This window comes from Schistocerca americana, chromosome X, assembly GCF_021461395.2.
Source record: "Schistocerca americana isolate TAMUIC-IGC-003095 chromosome X, iqSchAmer2.1, whole genome shotgun sequence".
Taxonomy (NCBI): Eukaryota; Metazoa; Arthropoda; class Insecta; order Orthoptera; family Acrididae; genus Schistocerca; species Schistocerca americana.
Genome location: NC_060130.1, coordinates 645,444,651 through 645,467,575, shown reverse-complemented (window position 1 = coordinate 645,467,575; position 22,925 = coordinate 645,444,651). Strand labels below are relative to the sequence as shown.

The window sequence follows — 22,925 nt, the reverse complement described above, 5'->3', positions numbered from 1 at the left end:
GATATCTGTTAACATTGAATATAAATGTAAGTGTTAGAAGTCTTTCATGAATGTATTTATGTGGATCGTAATCTTGTAATGACGATAAACAATTCAGACAAGAAGAAAATAGAAATTTTGTAATGTGTTGCTACAGAAGATTGCTGAAGTTTACATGATTAGATCAAACATCTAATGAGGAGATACCGAATTGAACTGGGTGAAAAGAAATTTGTGACACAACGCAACTAAAAGAAGAGATCGTTTGATTGGACACATGCCAAGGTGTCAAGGAACTGTCAGTTTGTTAATGGAGCGAAGTGTAGGGGTAAAAATTGTAGAGAGAGACTAAGGCTTGTCTACAGTAACAAAGTCCAAATGGACATAGTTTGTAATGGCTATGCAGGAATGAAGAGGCTTGTACAGGATAAAGATTAGACAGGAGAGCTGCATGAGATCAGTCTTCAGACATTAAGCCACAGTTAATCAAACAAGTTGATAAATCAACTTCCAAAAAAGAGTTATGATCACCTAGAACGTGTTAAAAATTTGAAAAATCTTTTAGAATGAGTATTCTTCTCTTTTGTGTTGAACTTTGCTATTAATACTGTCACTGCTAGATAAATCAATTACTGCACAATATATAAAAATGAGGAAGACAGCCACTCCTGTATAGCATAGAAATGCATTTGACAACACAGTGTCATGGCAAGCTTTTGAGCTTCCTTTCTATTTCTGTTGTGTGCACTTCCTAAAAAAAAGAGCTGTTCTGTGTGTCTATGTGCCACACATTAATCAGCTGTGAGAGAGTTGTCACCTTTCACAGTTTTTGTTTGTTTTGCCCATGCTGGAATGCTTTTTATTGCCAATTTTTTTAAGTATAGCTAAATAACCAGCTCATAGAAGTTTTCTAATATGTTAGTGTGACTAGAACAATTGAAAAATTTAGAGTTTATAAGTCAAAAGTGGTATGCAATATGTTGTTCTTGAATTTTTTTTTGCTCTTTCATAAAGCAGTTTATTTATGGCCCTGCTTTTGAAAAATAGGGAACTTCGTGAGTGGTGGACAGACAACTTATTTTGAATCTCAAGTCCAAGGGGTTTCTATCTGAAATTCATTGTGGATTATGGGATGCCTGATCTACCAACCACCACCTAATTCTTTTGACTTGGCTATCAGAATGACATTTGTTTGCCACCAGCATTTCACAGTTTTTTTTTTTGACCAGGTGAAAATCTATGACATAACTTGGCTGCATCATATTCTTACTATTCTACATGGATGGAACTTTAGATGTGCTGTTTTCATTTTTATCTCATTGTTCCTTCCATGTTTGGGTAGGAGCTTCTCACAGTCTTCCCAACCCACAGAAAAACAGTGTCCCACAAGGTTCTGTCCTGAATGTAGCCCTTTGTATAATAGCTATTAATGGACTTAATGACATGGGTTGACAAAGTGACGAGATGGTCAACTGCAGAATGGTGCAGTCAAAAACAACATTGTTCAGTGGTTAGTAGATGGTGAGACTCGAGCCACCATACCAGCCAGCCATGAATCATATGTTTCATCAGCTTGCAAACACAGCTGGTAAGAGAAATGGGGCAGTAGCTAGAAGGAAGGTATTTGTTCTTACTGAGCTCACATCATCCAACCCTGGGGTGGCAGATTGGGATGAAACAATTGTATGGTCTAGCTCCCTCATAGTAAAGTTGTAGCATTAATGATTCTGAGAGGGGAAGATATCACTCGAGCCGCCTCCACTCATTCCTGAGGAAGAATGGCAGGATGATAGAGGATGGTGCTCAAAATCTCCACAAAATAGTGGCCCAAAGTGTTGGAGATGGCATAAAGTTCCACAATGACATCTGCTGTGGTCAGGCCACGGGCACTATAGTCTCGCCTTCCAAGGAAATCTAATCTTGAGCCTTCATCTATGGCTGACAATTCTCTATTTCCAAAACGTATGTAATGCACTTCTGTTGCTGAACTGCTCGTCCACACCTGGACATTTCATTTTGAATTGCATAAGGTAGTAGAAACATATGACTTTATAGGGCTAATTATTGATGCTAAAATGACATGGCTGCCTCATATACACTAGTTGAAATAGAAGCTCCAGGCAAAATGCTGTACACTGCCAGAGCAACACTTTTTGTGGTGGTGATAACTCCATTATTTTGCGACTAAATCATACTATCCCACTTGGGCCTATGGATTAGCAGACCCGTCAGAGCTACATTTTTTAGATCCAATTCGTGTATCTGACTCACAACCAACACCTTTTGAATAAATGTTGTTGGTAGCCACCTGACAGAGATGAGCATACCCTTGCAACAGAGTTGACAGCTTCAACTATCACTTAACTGCATCTCCATATACATAGCCTCAAAGACCATTCAAGCCACCATATTCTGTACTCAGATAAGAGGACACTGCCTACACAAAACACCCTAAGCCTGGTGTCCTGTTATCAGTCCATCCTCTCTGAACTAGAAGTGACTTTTGAACCCTTTCTCACAAGCATTTTCAAGAACACACCTTTGAAGGGTCCGAGCCCATAACTAGATGCATCCTTCAGCTCAAAAAGCATAACAGACTCATATATTCAGGGTGAGTATTATATCCAGTTGTGAACAAATTCCAGAGTTCAGAAAACAAGTATACCATTGGATCATGGGTTGATGGCCTGTGGCTGTGGACAACAGGACACCAGGATGCAGTGTCTTCACTGCAAAAATTGTAACCGTTATATAAGCTCTAAGATACATTCAGATCTGCTCACACAAGTCTTTTCTAATTTGGAGTGAGCCTGTGAGCAGTTTGCAAGTCATAACTTAAAGTGCGACCTTTGCCACCCACTGGTATTGTCCATTCATGACCTTCTCTCTGAGCTCCAAATCAATGCCACTCTGACTGTATATCTAGGCATGCCAGAATCCCAGGAAACAAACACACATTTGAAATGACAAATGAGCCTACCAAAAAGGACACCCTAGAATTAAAGATACTGGGCCTTAACTTCGAAAGTGTAGAGAGTAGTATGATGTAGCTACCACTAGCATGCTATGCACTTTAAAAAATTCGACTGGTGCATGGATGTCTTCATGCAGAATGTCTCACCAAGAACCTACAACCTCCCAGGTGGGTCACCATTCTTTGGTGAGTTTGTGTGTGGCTACCATGAGGCCTCAGCCTTTTGAGCACCTCTTCCCTCTCCACACTGCATGTCTATTCTCCTGCCATTCTTTTTCACCTCCCTTGGTTGGGAACATGTCTTGGGTATCTTCAGGAATGCATTCTGAAACTTTGGTAGCTTGGCATCGGAACAGTCCCTTGTCAGCTTTTTCCTTCTTCCATAATTCTCCATCTCCTCGCGTTCCTCTGCTTCAGCGTTTGAGGTCTCTCTTTGTTTATTCTTCCTCCCTGTGCACTCCTGAAGACTGGCCCACGCATTTGACTTGTTGCAGGTGATTTATGAACAATCACCTACGGCTGGTGAGCCCCTCTCTGAGGGGGCCACTAGTTGGAAGGAGCGTGCCATCGGAGATGCTGGCAATAATGGGAGATTTTTTCACAATCAGCCAATAATCATCTCAGTCTATGTCTGTTAAATGTAAATGGAATGAGGTTAAATATTCAAAGACTTTCCCAGATGCACCACGGTTCCTCGGGGTATCACATACCGAAAGAGGTCAGTCCTTTGCTACTGTTAATCTGTTGATTATCTAGAGAGGTGCTGATGAAATTGCAGGACCTGTGCATTCCTGCTCTCACTTATGTAATACAACTTTACTTTTGGAGACCAATTGTGATTTTCAAATGGCCAGATGTGTCACTTGTGGTGTAGGTGCTCACTAGGGTGATTGCTCGCCACATTCTCCCTGCTGTATCAACTGTAATGGTGATGGTGCCACCTCATCCCATGAGTGTGCCATGTACCTCAATGAGCGGGCCGTCCAGCAGATCCAGGTGAAAGAAAAAATACCATACCCTGTCACTCGCAAGTTGTTGGCTAGTTGAAAGCCCTGCATTTTACCATCTGGCACTTACAGTACTGTTCTTGCTACACCTTGCTCCATGAAGGATATGACCACGCAGACTTGCAACCTCCAGTTTAGTATTGCAGTTGTGAAATAGCCCAGTGTCACAGGAGTGTCCCCATATCCTGCTCCTACAGCTGCACAACAGACCTCGAAATCCACAGTGAAATCACTTGCTACACAACCGACAGGCCGGAAAGGACAAAAGGAATACTCGTACAAAGACTTCTTATGCTCCTCCAGCCAACAAATGTCTGAGTATTCATCTGCTAACCATGAAGGCTCTAAGAAATCAAAGAAAGACAAGTGATCTTCTCCTTCCTCGACTGAGAGATCCTCATCACCAGTGTTGCTGCGTGATGTCCTACCCGGCCAACCTCTATTTCACTGGTGCATATTGCCTACGGTTTTTATGCCACCTCCATTTCACTGGTGCACATTGCGTACCATTTTTCTGCCATGGAATCCACAGGCTGACCCAGGGAGATTGCCAACACCTCTGTAGAATTTTTCATGGGACAGAAACCTCTGGCCTCTACATCCTATAGCAGTGAGGCTTTAAAGACTGGTGGTACTCGGCAGCCAATGAGGTGACTACTCTTCATTTGTCTCCTCCTCCCCATTCCCTGTTATGACTCTTCTCCAATGGAGTGTTCATGGCATTAGATGCAACAAAGAAGAATTACACCTGCTTTCGAAATCACAGTGTCTGGTTTTTCGTGCCTCCAAGAAACAAAACTATATCCTTGGGACTGCTTTGACCTCTTGCGTTTCCTTCTGGTCCACTTTCACCTTCCCCCCGAGGATGGCATTCCATCTTGTGGGGGTGACGTGCTGCTCATCAGGGATGATGATGTCCGTAGTCAAACCATCTCTTCAAACACCCAGCTGCAAACAGTTGCAGTTGCATTTTCCTTCCTTGTTTCTCTTTGTAATGTCTACATCCCTCCATCATTCGCTGTCAGCAGGACAGACTTTCTCCAGCTTATTGGTCAGCTTCCTCACCCCCTTTTTGCTGCTCAGTGACTTTAATGCCCACCATCCCCTTTAGGGCTCTTCGAGAACCTGTCCGAGAGGTTTCCCCTTAAGGGCTGACCTTCTCAATCAACTCCACCTCCTCTGTCTTAACACTGGAGCACCCACATTCCTTGCAGACTCCCCATACACCTATATCCATTTGGACCTCTAGTTCTCCACTGCTCACATTCCTTGCAAAAGCACCCACATTCCTTGCAGACTCCCCATACACCTATATCCATTTGGACCTCTAGTTCTCCACTGCTCACATTCCTTGCAAACTCCACATACACCTATATCCATTTGGACCTCTAGTTCTCCACTGTCCAACTTGCATGTTGTATCGAGTGGTCCAGTCTCTCTGACATGTACTAGAGCGACCATTTCCTACACGGTATCTGTTTGCTGACTCGTACACCACCTGCATGTAAACCCAATTGACAGCTTTCTTAAGGCCGACTGGAGGTTTTACTCCTCCCTGGCGACCTTCAACAAACAACATTTCTTCAGTTGTGATGACCAGGTAGAGTACCTTAAGAATGTAATTGTTACTGCCACAGAATGTTCCACAACTCCCACTTCTTCTTTACTGTGCTGTGTCCTGGACCCTGTGTGGACCGAAATGTGATTCACACATGGAGATATGCTCTCAACGTTTTTAACCATCATCCTACAATGGAAAACTGTATTCATTATAAACGGTTAGATGCACAGTGTTGTTGCATTCTTCGGGATAGCGAAACAGCTAAACATGTACTAGTTCTTTTAACAGTTACACTCCCTCTTCTGTTGTGGGGCAACCTCCATTGGCTGTCTGGGACTGGGGTCCATTCCCTGGTGGTTGGCCTGACCACAGCAGATGTCATTGTGGAACTTTATGCCATCTCCAACACTTTGGGCCACTATTTTGTGGAGATTTTGAGCACCGTCCTCTATCATCCTGCCATTCTTCCTCAGGAATGAGTGGAGGCGGCTCGAGTGATATCTTCCCCTCTCAGAATCATTAATGCTACAACTTTACTATGAGGCAGCTAGACCATACAATCATTTCATCCCAATCTGCCACCCCAGGGTTGGATGATGTGAGCTCAGTAAAAACAAACACCTTCCTTCTAGCTACTGCCCCATTTCTCTTGCCAGCTGTGTTTGCAAGCTGATGAAACATATGATTCATGGCTGGCTGGTATGGTGGCTCGAGTCTCACCATCTACTAACCACTGTACAATGTTGTTTTTGACTGCACCGTTCTGCAGTTGACCATCTCGTCACTTTGTCAACCCATGTCATGAATGGTTTTATTGTGGATATGCCAGACTGTGGCTGTGTTTTTTGATTTGGAGAAAGCCTAAGACACCTGCTGGAGGACCGATATCCTATGTACTCTATGCATGTGGGTCTTCTGAGACTGCCTGTGCCATTTCGTTCAGGAATTTTTAACAGACAGAATTTTCAAGATATGTGTGAATTTGGCCATGTTTTCCAGGAGAAAAGGATGCCTCAAGGCTCCGTTCTGAGTGTCATTCTCTTTGCTGTAGCCATTCACCCAATTATGGGCTGTCTACTGCCCAGCATCTCCGGCTCCCTTTCTGTTGATGACTTTGCAAGCTGTTGCAGTTCTCCATGAGCTTGTCTCCTTGAGTGACGTCTTCAGCGATGTCTCGATTGCCTTTATTCGTGGAGCATCAGCAGTGGCTTTTGATTTTCCTTTGATAAAACTGTTTGCATGAATTTCTTGTGGTGAAATGTGTTTCCTCCAATGTCTTTACATCTTGGGCCTGTTGCTCTTCCATTTGCTGAAACTACAAAATTCCTGGGGCTCATGCTTGATGGGAAACTTTCTTGGTCCTCCCACGCGTCTTACCTGGCTGTATGCTGTACCTGGGCCCTCAGTGTCCTGTGTGTCCTAAGGGGTATTTCCTGGGGAGTGGATTGGACCATCCTCCTCCATTTGTACCAAGCCCTTGTCTGTTCAAAACTAGACTACGGGTGTGTTGTTTATTCCTCTGCATGTCTGTGCATCTTAACATCATTTTAATGTAATCCACCATCATGGAATACATTTGGCCACTGGTTCCTTTTACGCTAGCCTGGTTGAGACTTTCTATGCAGAAACTACCAAATTACCCCTGTCACACCAGCGTGATGTACTCCTTGGTGGATATGCATGCTGTTTGTGTGCCATACTTGGCCATCCATCTTATGCCCTCTTCCTTTGATGACTCCCTTGTCCACAAGTATGTAGCGTGCCCTTCTTCTCTGTTACCTTGCGAAGTTTGCTTTTGACTACTGCTCCGACAGCTTAACTTCACAATACCTGCCATGTTACCAGTGGGTATGAACCCTTCACTGCCCTGGCTTCGTGTGGTGGCCCATGTCCATCTTGGACTTCATTCGCTTCCCAAGGACACCACTCCAGATTCAGTCTGTTGATGTAAGTTGCTCAAACTTTGCATGCAACTTTGCGATAGCACCTTCATGTACAATGATGGCTCTAAGCTAACTGTGACGTTGGGTGTACCTGCATCATTGTCACCAACTAATTCCAGTATTGGCTTCCAGAACAGTGCTGTATTTTTACAGTAGAGCTCTTCGTCCTCTATCGGACTACCAAGTACATCTGGTGACACAGGCTCTTTGATTTTCATGTGCTCAGATTCTCTCTGTGGCCTTCAGAGCCTCTGTGTGCTGTACACAGTCCATCCTTTAGTGCAACGTGTCCAAGAAAGCTTCCACTTGCTTGCTGTTGAGGGAGCCATCATAATGTACATGTGGGTTCCTGGTAATCTCGGTCTAACAGGAAATGAGATTGCTGACGCTGCTGCCAAGGCTGCAGTCTTCCCACCTCTTCCATTCCTTCAGATGATCTCCATGTTGCCGTCTGCCAGCAGATGGTGTAACGTTGGCATCACCACTGGTCTTCTCTTCATGGGAACAAGCTCTGGGGAATTAAACCTCTCCCAATGCTTGGAAGATGTCCCCTAGACCCTCTTGGCACAAGGAGATAATTTTTGATAGGTTGCATATTAGACACTGTCATTTTAGCCACTGCCATTTGTTACATGGTGATCTGTACCACTTTGTGCTCCTTGTCATCAACCTTTGATGGTTCACCATTATCTGACCCAATTCCCTCTTTTAACTGCTTACACTTCAGTGTATTTTTGCCGTCTGAGTTATTGGCTATTTTAGGGAAAAATGTGTGGGCTGTTGGCTTCGTTTTACTTTTCATCCATTGTAGCAGTATGACATTTAATCTTCGGTTCAGGAACTCCACTGTCTCGGTGGTGTATGTTGTGGATGTTTCTCCAAGGGAAAGCCCATGTTTTTAGCTCTGTTTCATTCCATTGGTTGGGTTTAACACACAGTAGCTTTTACTTGTTTTACTTCTTGGTGTTCTAATGTTATGACATGGGCATTTGTGATCACTGTAGCTAACTGACACATTACCCTCAATTTTAGTTGATAAAATCCCAGTTTTACACTTAATCTGACTGTGCAGCTTGTATAATCTTCTTTGGGGGTCAGAAAGTATGGTCTTGATGGCTCCAAGTGAGGGACGGCTCGTTGTATGTTGCTGCTGTCTCAGCCCAGAGACCGCCTGACTTCCTCTTGCTAGTGTGTTGGCTTAACTCCACCTTTTAATTCATTAGTCCTTCTACGTGCCCCAGTGTTTTAATCTAAGGATGTTACCTTATTTACTTTTTCCATTTTGTTGATCTGACTATCTCACCAACTTTTATAATGATCGAGGGTCTGCCAATTGGTTGCAGAAGGTGTACCTCTCGCCACTGACAAACTCCAGAGGGCCTTTGGCTGTACCTTTTTTTTGTACCTTTTTCATTGCAGATGAACATACAAATGATCATTTTGGCAACCTGTCTCATTCATTTTAGAGGAATTTTATTGGTTAGGTGCTCTCAGGATGGAGGGACCAATGACCTAGTATTTTGGTCCTTTAAACTCATAAATCCAATCAAATTGAACCTGGGTCTTCAGGGGTGTCTTGTATCCATCCTCCCTATTCATGCTGTTGAGGCATTTAATGATCTCAGTAGCCTCTGTTATTTTCTGCTGCTGCATTGATGGATACATAGCAAGCACACAAGGTTCTTGAAAATTAATAGGTCCAGGAGGTGTTTAGGTATTGCTGATTTGTTGTGTTACCCCAGTACCTTAATGCTCTGACATGTGATTAATGGATTTCTGATTTTCACCAACATAGATGTTGCGATTCATCTCGAAGGCCATAGAGACCATTTGCAAGTTCCTATTTGCCCCTCAGTAGAACTCGTCTATTGCAGTTGCACTGCGACATTGGCTTAATGACTCCATGGTGCAGCCAGTTATGTAAAATTTAATTATTCATTAGGTGACTTCCATGAACACATCAGCTGAAGAGGAAAGGAAGAACTTATTGCCATTCTTATCTGCCTGCTAGTAGTATTTGCCTTGACAACAGTAATATGTTGTTGACAGGCACAGCTGCACCAAGTTGTTGTAGATATCTGACAGTACTTGCTCCTGTAAGGTATTGGTGGTCTCAGCTGTAGAAATATTCAGAATCAGAAGTTTTACATCAAACTGACCAATATATCTGTAGCTTGGACTTGTTGTTTCTGTATTAGTTGGGTAAAATGTGTGGAATCCTTTTTTATTTATTTTTTTTGTCTCTGTTTTTTGGCAACCAGGTGGCATAACTGGTGGACTATGTATTTTGCCTAATAGTACATTGGTCAGTTGATTCCACTGATAGGTCTTAAAGGGCAGTCCTCTGTATGTACCTTTGGTACACTAAATATAGTTGGTGGCACTGGAAATATTGATGTCAGTCATAGGTCACACAGAAGGGGAAAAAAATAAGAACAATGAAGATGCATGAACCGTATAGAGAAACTGAAGAAGCTAGGACAAAATGGCTACAAGAGGACTGTGATGGAGCTGAAGCACTGTAGAAGAAGGGAGAGTGAGATTTGCTGTGTGACAGAGTAGAGGGTACATACAGCAAGGGACCAAATCAGACATAGAAGTTCTTACTCTTCAAATTCTCACCAAAGACAAAAATATAGTGTACAAAGGTTGCAAGGAAGTCCCCCAGAGATGGGAAGACTATTTATTTGGTCAGTGCATCAGCTCGTAACATTTTTGTTTTGCATCTTGGTGCATATGCACCATGTTTGAGGGTAATACCATTGGACAGAGAATGACAAGAGAATGGTTTTCTTGTTGTAAGGAGGATAATTTTGACAGTGACTCTCCATGTCCAGGAAGACTTTCAGGGTTTGATGGAGATCACTTAATCACATTAACCTTCAATGATCCATGTCACTGTACTCGAGAAATGGCAAATGTAATGAACTGTGATCATTCCACCATTGTGTGACATTTGTATGCAGTGTGGAAGGCTTAAAAATTGAGTGTATGGGTACCGCATGTTCTCAGCCAAAATCACAAAATATCAGTGGGTGGTCATGTGTGCATCTCTGCTTGCTTGTCATCAACTCTCATGTGAATAATGGCAATCATTTCTATCTTGCCTCATTACTGGTGATGAGAAATGGTGTCGTCATGCTAACGTAAGGAAAATACAGGAATGGTTTAGCCCAAACATATAGCAGCAACTCCCCGTACAAAGACCTGCGTGCATTCACAAAATATAATGTTATGCATCCGATGAAACAGTGATGGTATGTTGTACTATGAATTTTTTCCCCAAGATGTAACCATCACTGCTGACATTTATTGTCAATGACTGAGATGTCTTGCGTATGCAGTCCAAGAACAATTACCAGGAAAATGCATGAAGTGATGCTACCCCACAATGACACCTTCCCGCATTCTGCTAGACTGACAAAAAACAGCAATAGGAGTTCGATTGGGAAGTCATTTCACACCCACCTTATTCACGTGATCTTGTGTCATCAGATTTTTACCTTTTCTGCCCACAATCAAACAGTCTTCAAGAAACTTCCTTTCCGGATGAAAATGTGCTTAGAACATGGCTCGACAAGTTCTTCATCTCAAAACCATGAGATTTCTACAGTCGTGAAATTGAAAAGTTACCCGAGCATTGGCAGACTGTTATTAATAGTGAAGGAGATTATATTATTGATGACTAAAGCCTGTGATATATGTCTCTGTTGTGTTTATTAAACTTACGGGAATCGATAAATGAAGTGGATGTTGATGAGAAACAACCACAAATTCTAATTTAAGAAGTAAAGAATGCAATAGCTGTAATGAAAAATGTGAAAGCAGTAGGTACAGGTACGATACCAGGAGAAATACACGAGTGCATGAATTAGAAATTAATTAGAGAGATAATGACATTATACTACAAAGTTTTTGGTGGTGCTGAACAGACAGAGGACTTTTTGACAGTGGTAAAGATTCCAAAAAAAAGAGAAGAAAAGAAATTTCATTGTGCACAGGACAACTAATCCCACATACAACCTAACTTACGTTAATGATCATATCTAGAAGACTGGAAAAGGCAAAGGAAAAGAATCTGGCTGAGGAGCACTTCAATATTAGAGATTTATTGAGAAGGAAAGAGACTTACAAATCTTTTTTTGTAGGCCAGGAAAAGGTCTTTCAGAATATGGCTTGGGATACTCTTACAACTGTAACGAGAGAAAACAGTGTGTGCTAGAAAATCAGGCAGCTTATAAAGGCATTATATTTAAATCAGAAGGCAGTGGGAAGAGTGAGAGGAGAAAGTAACAACTTGACTTAATTAGAAAAAGGATTAAGACAAGGCTGTTACCTGGCTGCTACCTTTTTCAGTCTGTGCATAATATGATTGAGAACTGCCCACTAGACAACAAGTGGTTAAAAATGGGAGGAAAGAGAATATGGTGTTTAAGGTTTGCAAATTACAAGGTCGTTCTAGCAGTGGATGGAAAAAAAGAGTTTCAGGAAATAGTGGAGTTCATTGAAACTAAAGAAAAGAGCTATGGAATGAAAATTAGTACAAAGACAATGAAAGTAATGTTACTAGTAGGAAATGAAATAGTAAAGATACTGCTGTATAGAAACATTGGAAGATGGGCAAAGCTTTGAATACCCTGCAACCAGAATAGAAAGTGACTGGATGTGCAGCATAGAAATTGAAATGAGAATAGCAATGGTGGAAGAGACTTTTTGTAAGGGAAGGAGAATTTTCTGCAGCAGTATGCACAGAGAACTGAGGAAAAGAGTGATAAAAGCATTTTGTATGGAATATTCTCCTGTATAGTGTTGAAATATGGACAGAATGAATGGAGACTTTTGAGTTACAAATGAGGTGCAGAATCAAAGGAAATAAGTTGGATGAATGGAAAGATCTCTTGAGAAGAGGGAGAGAACTGAGTCAGTTACTTTGTGTCATAAAGAGGAGGAAAAGAAACAGCATAGGTCATATATTAAGAAAGAAGAAAGGGCTTATAAAAACAGTCCTGAAAGGTTATGTGGAATTGGGCTAAGGGCCCTATTCAGTCACCTGTCTGGTGAGGCAATAGAAGATACCAAAACAAAAGCTGAAGTTTTAAATTTCATTTTTAAGAAATCATTCATGCAGGAGAAGTTTACAAACATAGCGTCATTTGATCATTGCACAGAATCCCATATGGAGGACATAGTAATAGGCATCCATAGCAAAGAGAAACAACTGAAAGCATTGAAAACAAATAAGTCACCGGGTCCAGATGGACTCCCAGTTCGGTTTTATGAAGAGTACTCTACAGCATTGGCCCCTTACTTAGCTTACATTTTTCGCGAGTCACTCATCCAGTACAAAGTCTCAAGCGACTGGGAAAAAGTGCAGATGACTCCTGCATATAAGAAAGGTAAAATAATGGACCCACAAAATTACAGACCAGTCTCCTTAACATCAGTTTGCTGCAGAATTGTTGAACATGTTCGCAATTCGAATATAATAAATTTACTTAAGGTGGAAAAGTTTCTGTCCATGAATCAGCGCGGTTTTAGAGAGCATAGCTTGTGCGAAACTGAGCTTACCCTTTTCTCACATGGTATCTCATGAACTATGGATGAAGAGCAACAGGCAGATTCCATATTCATAGATTTCTGTAAAGCATTTGACACCGCACACCACAGCAGACTGTTCATGAAGGTACGAGCATATGGAATAGCTTCTCAGAAACATGAGTGGCATAAAATATCTTAAACAACAGAATAGAGTACATTGTTCTAGACAGTGAGTATTCTTGAGGAACAAGGGTATTGTCAGGAGTGCCCCAGGAAAGTTTGATAGGACCGCTGTTAATATCTATATACATAAATGATTCAACGGACGAGGGAGCAGCATTCTGCATCTGTTTGCTTCAAGGGAAGTTGTTGTTGTTGAGTGACTACGAGGATACAAGATGAATTGGACAAAATTTCTGGTTGGTATGATGAATGACAGCTAGCTGTAAATGTACAAAAATGTAAGTTAATGCAGATGAATAGGAGAAACAAACCTTTAATGTTCGAGTACAGCATTAGTATTGTGCTGCTTGACTAAGTCACGTCAATTAATTATCTAGACATAACATTGCAATGCTGGCCGGAGTGGCTGAGCGGTTCTAGGCACTACAGTTTGGAACCACGCGACCGCTACGGTCGCAGGTTCGAATCCTGCCTCGGGCATGGATGTGTGTGATGTCTTTAGGTTAGTTAGGTTTAAGTAGTCCTAAGTTCTAGGGGACTGATGACCTCAGATGTTAAGTCCCATAGGGCTCAGAGCCATTTGAACCAACATTGCAATGCAGTACAAAATGGAATGTACATGTAAAGATTTCACTATGGAAGGTGAATTGTCAACTTTGTTTTATTGGGGGAAATTTAGGAAAGTGTGATTCATCAGTAAAGAGGACTGCATGTAGGACACTAATGTGACCAGTTTTCCAGGTCTGCTCAAGTGTTTGGGATCTGCACCATGTTGAATTAAATGAAGACATGGAGTAATTCAGAGGCAGGTTGCTAGATTTGTTACCAGTAAATCTGAACAACAGACAAGTATTACAGGGATGTGTCAAGAACTGAAATGGGAATCCCTGAAGGTAAGGTGACGTTCTTTCCAAGGAACACAAGCGAGAAAATTTAGAAAACTGGCATTTGAAGCTGACTGCGTAACAATTCTACTGCTTCCAACATACATTTCACGTAAGGACCACAAAGATAAGAGAAATTAAGTCTCTTATGGAGGCATATAGACAGTCAGTTTTCCCTTTCTCTGTTTGTGAGTAGAGCAGGGAAGGAAATTACCAGTAGGCTAACATAGTTGAAATATGATTGTGGTGGTGGTGGTGTAAGGGATCACTCAGCCACCCATTCATTTTGGATTCATACATTATAGCATGCATTATTGTTGTGGCATTTCCGTTGTCTGCCTGTAGAATCATAATATTGCCATGTAGAAGAAGGTGTAATTAGATGAATGATGAATACTAAGTTCACTTAATGAACATTTATTCAGCTCTTGCACATACAAGAGCGCGGAGTATATATACAGCTACAGAACATTCCAGTACAATAATTCTTCACATTTGTGGTTACTTCTAGAATGTATTCGAACTGAATATAGAAATTGAAATTGTACATTCAAGGTGAGTTTTGAACTCGTGACCTTCCATGCAACAGTTTAGTATCATAACCACTACACCACAATGCTACTCAGCTTCTAGCGGCATTGCTCCCTCCTTAAGAGAACAGCATCTCAGTGTTTCATTGTCCTAGTCCGGGAACGAGTCATCGGTCCTGCATACTCTGACTCCTGATGACTGATTCTCGCCCTGGCGGTGATCTTCTTAGAACTTCTTTTGTCGCTATGCTCTTCGTCACCTTTCCACTTGCTGCCTGTCACTGGAGCTCCGAATTTACCCTGGGTTGCTGGATCCTTATAGGACTTCATTCAAAGGACGTGGACTGTATCTCTGATCTTTCGTCGTCTTGTGTCGGGGTCAAAATCTTCAACTTCATGTGTAACATCAGACACCTGTTTTACAACCTTATAAGGTCCAAAGTAATGCCTGTGGAGCTTCTCAGAGACCAACCTCCCGAACAGGAGTGAAGATCCAAACGAGGTCACCAGGCTGGTAGACAACAGGGCGGTGGCTTGCGTCATACCTTTGGCGATCATTTTCTTGAGCCTGCAGTGTGCGGAGTCGAGCTAACTGCCAAGCTTCCTCAGCTCTGGTTAACACCTGGCCAATGTAGTCATCGTCCACGTCATCAAGATGTAACGGAAACACAGTGTCCATCCTCGTAGTCACCTCATGCCTATGAACTAGGAAAAATGGCATAAATCCTGTTGTGTATTGTTTGGCGGTGTTGTAGGCAAACATCATGAAAGGTAGCACCTCAGCTCTGCTCAACTTGATGAACACTGATATCAGGTCGGCCAAGGTCTTATTAAGGCATTCAGTAAGCCCGTTAGTTTGCGGATAGTAGGCAGTCGTCATGTGATGATTAATGTTGCACCAACGGTTTATCTCTGTCACAAGATTCAATTGAAAAACTTTCCCTCGATCCATAATTAACGACCTTGGGGCACCGTATTTTAATACAGTGTCTTCCACGATGAATTTGGCTACCTCGGATGCTTTGGCTGTTTTCACAGCTTTTGTAATGGCATAGCGTGTGCAGATCAGTGCAAACAATAATCCATCTATTGCCACTAGCAGATGGTGGAAATCGTCTGAGGAGATCAATCCCAACATGCTGAAAAGGCGTTTCAGCTGGTGGAATTGGTATGAGTTGGCCAGGTGGTTTCTGAGGAACAGCTTTTCTCCTCTGGTCCCGACAGTGCAACACATATTGACGGAAACTCCTAAATAAACCAAGCCAGAAAAATCTCTTGCGGATTCTATCATAAGTCTTAATAAATCCTGAATGTCTAGCCTCAGGTGTGTCTTGGAATTTCTGTAGAACATCCAAGTGCATGTGTTTAGAAATCACTGGTAGCCACCTCTTTCCAAATGGATCAGAGTTTTTTTTGCAAAGCAATCCATTAACCACCTTAAATTGTCCTTTCACTTCCTCTGACCAATTTAAGGCAAGGATAATTTGAGATATCTTGGTGTCCTTCTGTTCAGCAGAGAGGTGCTGGAGTGCAGCGAGACAGCCGCTATCTTCATCAAAGTCTTGATGGTCTTGCACAGGGTTTCTTGAGAGACAGTCAGGCTTTTGGTGTTTTCTTCCACTTTTGTACATTATGGTAATGTCATATTCTTGAAGACGTAGTGCCCAATTGGTGAGTCGTCCTGCATCCACATCTTGTTTGTCTTCGTTGTCCTGGAGTTGACGTCGGCTAAGATCGGTCTGCTGTTTTCTGGCACAGCCGTCATCAAATATCTGCTGCCTTTCTCGACAATAGCGCACCACATGTCCCGGTCGTCCACGGTGGAAACATACTGGTTGGTTGTCTTGGGTCCTCCAGACATCAGTCTTCTTTGGTGCCCAAACAGGTTCCTCATGCAGCATTGTAGGAATGTAACTTTGTACATCTACATCTACATCTACATCCATACTCCGCAAGCCACCTGACTGTGTGTGGCGGAGGGTACCTTGAGTACCTCTGTCGGTTCTCCCTTCTATTCCAGTCTCGTATTGTTCGTGGAAAGAAGGATTGTCGGTATGCCTCTGTGTGGGCTCTAATCTCTCTGATTTTATCCTCATGGTCTCTTCGCGAGATATACGTAGGAGGGAGCAATATACTACTTGACTCTTCGGTGAAGGTATGTTCTCGAAACTTTGACAAAAGCCCGTACCGAGCTACTGAGCGTATCTCCTGCAGAGTCTTCCACTGGAGTTTATCTATCATCTCCGTAACGCTTTCACTATTACTAAATGATCCTGTAACGAAGCGCGCTGCTCTCCGTTGGATCTTCTCTATATCTTCAATCAACCCTATCTGGTACGGATCCCACACTGCTGAGCAGTATTCAAGCAGTGGGCGAACAAGCGTACTGTAACCTATTTCCTTTGTTTTCGGATTGCATTTCCTTAGGATTCTTCCAATGAATCTCAGTCTGGCGTCTGCTTTACCGACGATCAACATTATATGATCATTCCATTTTAAATCACTCCTAATGCGTACTCCCAGATAATTTATGGTATTAACTGCTTCCAGTTGCTGACCTGCTATTTTGTAGCTAAATGATAAAGGATCTATCTTTCTGTGTATTCGCAGCACATTACACTTGTCTACATTGAGATTCAATTGTCATTTCCTGCACCATGCGTCAATTCGCTGCAGATCCTCCTGCATTTCAGTACAATTTTCCATTGTTACAACCTCTCGATACACCACAGCATCATCTGCAAAAAGCCTCAGTGAACTTCCGATGTCATCCACAAGGTCATTTATGTATATTGTGAATAGCAACGGTCCTATGACACTCCCCTGCGGCACACCTGAAATCACTCTTACTTCGGAAGACTTCTCTCCATTGAGAATGAAATGCTGCGTCCTGTTATCTAGGAACTCCTCAATCCAATCACACAATTGGTCTGATAGTCCATATGCTCTTACTTTGTTCATTAAACGACTGTGGGGAACTGAATCGAACGCCTTGCGGAAGTCAAGAAACACGGCATCTACCTGTGAACCCGTGTCTATGGCCCTCTGAGTCTCGTGGACGAATAGCGCGAGCTGGGTTTCACACGACCGTCTTTTTCAAAACCCATGCTGATTCCTAAAGAGTAGATTTCTAATCTCCAGAAAAGTCATTATACTCGAACATAATACGTGTTCCAAAATTCTACAACGGATCGACATTAGAGATATAGGTCTATAGTTCTGCACATCTGTTCAACGTCCCTTCTTGAAAACGGGGACGACATGTGCCCTTTTCCAATCCTTTGGAACGCTATGCTCTTCTAGAGACCTACGGTACACCGCTGCAAGAAGGGGGGCAAGTTCCTTCACGTACTCTGTGTAAAATTGAACTGGTATCCCATCAGGTCCAGAGGCCTTTCCTCTTTTGAGCGATTTTAATTGTTTCTCTATCCCTCTGTCGTCTATTTTGATATCTACCATTTTGTCATCTGTGCGACAATCTAGAGAAGGAACTACAGTGCAATCTTCCTCTGTGAAACAAGTTTGGAAAAAGACATTTAGTATTTCGGCCTTTAGTCTGTCATCCTCTGTTTCAGTACCATTTTGGTCACAGAGTGTCTGGACATTTTGTTTTGATCCACCTACCGCTTTGACATAAGACCAAAATTTCTTAGGATTTTCTGCCAAGTCAGTACATAGAACTTTACTTTCGAATTCATTGAACGCCTCTCGCATAGCCCTCCTCACACTACATTTCGCTTCGCGTAATTTTTGTTTGTCTGCAAGGCTTTGGCTATGTTTATGTTAGCTGTGAAGTTCCCTTTGCTTCCGCAGCAGTTTTCTAACTCGGTTGTTGTACCACGGTGGCTCTTTTCCATCTCTTACGATCTTGCTTGGCACATACTCATCTAACGCATTATGTACGACGGTTTTGAACTTTGTCCACTGATCCTCAACACTATCTGTACTTGTGACAAAACTTTTGTGTTGAGCCAACAAGTACTCTGAAATCTGCTTTTTGTTACTTTTTCTAAACAGAAAAATCTTCCTACCCTTTTTAATATTCCTATTTACGGCTGGAATCATCGATGCCGTAACCGCTTTATGATCGCTGATTCCCTGTTCTGCGTTAACTTTTTCAAATAGTTCGGGTCTGTTTGTCACCAGAAGGTCTAATATGTTATTGCCACGAGTCGGTTCTCTGTTTAACTGCTCAAGGTAGTTTTCAGATAAAGCACTTAAAAAAATTTCACTGGATTCTTTGTCCCTGCCACCCGTTATGAACGTCTGAGTCTCCCAGTCTATATCCGGCAAATTAAAATCTCCACCCAGAACTATAACATTGGTGGGGAAATCTACTCTAAATATTTTCCAAATTATCCTTCAGGTGCTCAGTCACAACAGCTGCTGAGCCAGGGGGCCTATAGAGACATCCAATTGCCATGTCTGAGCCTGCTTTAACTGTGACCTTCACCCAAATCATTTCACATTTCGGATCTCCGTCAATTTCCTTCGATACTATTGCACTTCTTATCGCTATAAACACGCCTCCCCCTCCACTGTCCAGCCTGTCTCTGCGGTATACATTCCAATCTGAGTTTAGGATTTCATTACTATTTATGTCTGGTTTCAGCCAACTTTCTGTCCCTAGTACTATATGAGCGTTGTGACCGTTTATTAATGAGAGCAGTTCTGGGACCTTTCTGTAGACGCTCCTGCAGTTTACTATTAGCACATTAATATTGTTATTCCCTGTTGCATTTTGCCTACTCCTACCTTGCTGTGTCTCAGGAGGCGTCTTGTCGGGCGTAGGGAGGGGATTCTCTAACCTAAAAAACCCCCATGTGCACTCCACATGTACTCCACTTTGCCTGGGTCTTGACTTTTTCACTGTTATAAAGGGAAATGAAAGACAAGAAATTGGGTTCAATGTCTGCTCCACTTCCTCCCTTATCACCTCTTGAAGTGTCTCTGTTTTTTGCTCGCCATGCAGTCCAAGTGCCTTCTGAACTTCCTTTCTCACTATCTGATGAAGAACACTTTAGAAATCAGTTGCTTCCTTTATCACAGACATCGATACGACGTTTGGAAGCCATTCAAACTTCTTGCGTGTAATTCTTTTTTGATGCATTGTCTTGATATACTGGCACCATTTTATGAAGTCATTTGCTGTCGAAACCTGTTTCAGGAGTAGGGCTTCATACATGTTCTCGGCAACACCCTTCATGAGATGTGCAACCTTATCTTCCTCCTTCATTCTAGGATCCACTATTTTACAGAGCTCCAAGACTTTTTGAATTTAGGATGCTGTAGTTTTCCCTAGACACTGTGCCCTGCACTTTAATTTATCTGCAGCCTTGCACTTCTGTTGTTGTTGTGTCACCGAAATACTTGTGCAGATCCACCTGAAATACTTCCCAGCTTGTGAACTTCTCCTCGTTGTTCTGATACCATTGCTTGGCAGTGCCCTCCAAGTAGAAAAATATGTTAACCAAACACATGGCGTCATCCCATTTGTTAAATTTGGCTATCATACCTTCAGCCACTTGCTTGGATCTTGGCCATTGTCACCAGGGAACCTGGAAGGATGTCTCATGTGGTGGCACACAGTTGCTGTCATTGTAACGTCCTCTCCTCCTTCTGTCTACGATAGATTGCAATCTGTTGAATATGGCTCAAACTCGGGTCTCGCCACGTAAACGGTGACTCTGTTGTGGCCTGATGGGAGCCACTGTGTTGTTGATAATGTGTGCTATCACAAGTTCCAATACCCAGTGTCCCCACCAAAATAATGCACATACAAGAGTGCGGAGTGAACTGCCTCCGGCCAGAACACATACATTATATGTACAGCTACAGAACATTCCAGTACAATGATTCTTGACATTTGTGGATACTTCTAGAGTGTACTCTAACTGAATATAGAAATTAAAATTGCGCAATCCAGGCGAGTTTTGAACTCATGACCCTCCATGCAACAGTTTAGTATCATAACCACTACACCATGGTGCTACTCAGCTTCTAGTGCAACAATATCTTGTTATTCTTGAGTCTGTGTAGGGCAGATCCTTCATGTGATACATTCTGGTTCAGTAGCTTCACATACAGCAGGTTTTGAACTGTTTCTTGTTGATCCTCTGTGCTCCTACTTGAAGCAGTTTCCAGAGCAACACTCTAATGGATTGTATGATGTCTTTGCCAATATGTGTTGTGACGTAACTGAATAACTTCGTTGATGAGGGTTTGTGTTGATGACTTCACCACAGTGTTACACATATCCAAACTAGACTGAGCTTTTCTTTTGATCAGTGAATGGTTTGAAAGAGGAAATGCCTGACTCTCATTGGAACAAAGTGGTGCAACAAGAAGTTGCATACACTTTGTCACCAAAAGCAAAAATGTGAATTTAGAGGTGTTTACAGAAAGAGATGCAGCAGCCAGTCACTTCATAAGCATCTTTTGCAGTAACTCAAGAACACAAAACAAACATATATGGTTGTGAAGATTCAACAGATTAAATATGGTGAGTTACAAAACTCTTTATCACACCTGCAGACAAACAGGATATCAGACAAATGTGTAAAGCCATCACAAGATCATTTAAACATCAGATCCATCAAAAGAACTGTTAATGCAGTCATGTGGAAACTACACCCCAAAAAGACTAAAAATAATTTGGAAAAGGCAAATTGGGTAAAAACTATTAAATATGAGGAGCAAAAATAAAGGAAATTCCTGTTGATTATTTATCAGATGCCAAACACCTTAGCAGAGGAGGACTTCGTAGGAAGTTAATGAATCAGACATGAGGTCACCAGTAAAGATGAATTTGAAAATGATTTCAAAGCTAAATTCAGACTTGTACATGGCGGTTTTGGTCGTACACACAATGTCACTGGATAAGCCCCTGTGTTAGACACAGTCTGAGAAGGGACATGTTTATTTAGGCTTTCAAGGTGCCAAACATCAGAGATTACATCCTCATCTGAAAACATTTCAAATGAAATGATGCAGGTAACACAGTCTGTTCCTATGAAAGAACACCAGTTTGTGTGAAAGGTGGAGACAAGGCTGCCAGAAGAGATAGTATAGTAGACAAGAGAAACATGTGGGATGCATACCATGTAAGCTGCATAGGTGCTAGTGTAACTGTGGGGGACTATGCGAATGCGTAACATACCAATTATTACTTGAGTGGCAAATTGCATGCACAGAATACAGATAGTAAGAAAGTAAGAGAACATGTATGATTTTCAGTGCAAGAGGAATAGCAAATATAATTCATGTTCCAGCAATTGTGTGTATGGTACAAAACTTGGAAAGCAAACTGCAAGTTGTGTTCCACCAGAAAACCCTATTGGCCATGTTGTAACTAGGAACACAAGGAAACACACGGCCGTGATGGAGATATGATTTAGCGGGTCACGGCGGAACATCAACGAGAATACAATGACAATAGTTTACACATCTTGAGCACATTTGACAACTGAGTGAACGGAGGCCTGTGCATGCCCTTATGAAGATGCTATCCATGTCAGGTGTTCCTGGTGTATAGAGCTGCGTGCACACTGTGGACCTGATGTTGAGAGCTGGGTAGTTGCGACTGTGCCGTTTGAATGTCGGCATGCACTGTGATTACTGTAGTGGCCTGATCTAGGTCCACTGTGGGCAGTAGTTGTAGTAACTGGAAGGTTACGACTCTCCTGCTTCTCTGTGGGGGGAATGACCAGGTGTCAACTGTGTGAGAAGTTTCTGTTCTGCCTGGACCGGCCCATACAGTTAAAACAAAGTGGGATGAGGGCATCCCTGCTACTCGCAAACCATGAGGTGACAAAAGGACAGGGACCAGCATTGGGGGGAGAGGGGGGGAGTCATTTGGATGTTGGAATCTGCAATGAGAAGTGCCGCCACAGGCAGTGACAGTGGTGGACCAAAGAGGAGAGGCTCTGGCGATGGAGAATGGCTTCTGTCCCCACTGATGGCGGTGCCTGCTCAGCCCAGTGGGAGGCACTGGTCACAGTTAGTGATGTGGGTTAGGCAAATGCCGAGTGGGCAGGACATTTATAAATGGACATTTGTCCAACACATTTTTAAATGCTCAAAATCTGGGCATTTTATATATATATATATATATATATATATATATATATATATATATATATAATAGAGGGAAACATTCCATGTAGGAAAAATATATCTAAAAACAAAGATGATGTGACTTACCAAATGAAAGTGCTGGCAGGTCGACAGACACACAAACAAACACAAACATACACACAAAATTCAAGCTTTCGTAACAAACTGCTGCCTCATCGGGAAAGAAGGAAGGAGAGGGAAAGACGAAAGG

The 22,925-nt window shown here is 42.3% G+C and overlaps 1 protein-coding gene across 5 annotated transcripts in view; it reads left to right on the top strand.

Annotated features, from left to right (window-relative positions):
• The window catches only part of LOC124554746 (protein ST7 homolog), a 176,783-nt gene that overhangs the window by 52,015 nt on the left and 101,843 nt on the right, over nucleotides 1–22,925 (top strand). The gene's annotated exons all lie outside the window — the stretch shown is intronic.